The sequence below is a fragment of the Nicotiana attenuata genome, unplaced genomic scaffold (assembly GCF_001879085.1).
Source record: "Nicotiana attenuata strain UT unplaced genomic scaffold, NIATTr2, whole genome shotgun sequence".
In the NCBI taxonomy this organism is placed as follows: Eukaryota; Viridiplantae; Streptophyta; class Magnoliopsida; order Solanales; family Solanaceae; genus Nicotiana; species Nicotiana attenuata.
Genome location: NW_017674949.1, coordinates 12,927 through 13,784, shown reverse-complemented (window position 1 = coordinate 13,784; position 858 = coordinate 12,927). Strand labels below are relative to the sequence as shown.

The 858-nt window shown below is 38.5% G+C and overlaps 1 pseudogene; it reads left to right on the top strand.

The window, feature by feature from the left end:
* The first annotated feature begins 407 nt into the window (after positions 1 to 407).
* Positions 408 to 858, top strand: part of LOC109219498 — a 4,612-nt pseudogene continuing 4,161 nt past the window's right edge.

Here is an 858-nt window from a genome sequence, read left to right as displayed (position 1 = left end):
TATACTGATGGATTCTAACTTCTAAGAGAATTGGTAGAGAATTTGTGACGATAAGACATTAATATAGTTTAGTGTAAATATTGTATAACATTGAGTACAACTTACGAGACACCATAATTAATTCACAACATACCATGATTTGAGTCAAAGGAGATTATTTGTGAATATATTTTTAATTTTTTTTAAAAAAAAGATACACTACTAAAAAAACTGCTAACGTCCAGGAAAACGACCGAAATCGGTCGAATTTGAGATAAAGCGGCCGATTTCCGATCGCATTTGTCACGACACGAAATTTCCACCGTCGGAACCGTGATGGCGCCTAACATTTCACTTGCTAGGTAAGCCAACGTTGGAACAATTTATCCATTTTTAACAATTGAATTAAATAACGAGAGATAACTGGAATGACTGAAATATCAATGCGGAAGATAAAAACTACCAAACGTCTATTACAATTCCCTGAACTTGGTATCACAAGTGCACGAGCTTCTAAAGTAATACACATAAAGGCTTGAAATAGTACAAAGCTGTCTGAATGAAGTTATACAGCTAAAAAGAAAGAGGAGGGGACTCTAAGAGCTGCGGGCGCTGAACAACCATACCTCAAGTCTCCGCCGAGGTCCAATCCGGGACGCAGTATATAAACACAACAACAACAACAACAACCTACCCAGTAAAATCTCACTAGTGGGGTCTGGGGAGATAGATTGTACCGGCGGACCTCACCCTACCCCGAAAAGGGTAGAGAGGCTGTTTCCGGGAGACTCTCGGCTCAATCAAGAGAGACAATAATATCAGAAAAGAAACAAAGAAAAGCATGTAACAACAATAGATGCCAGAAAGAAATAACCATAT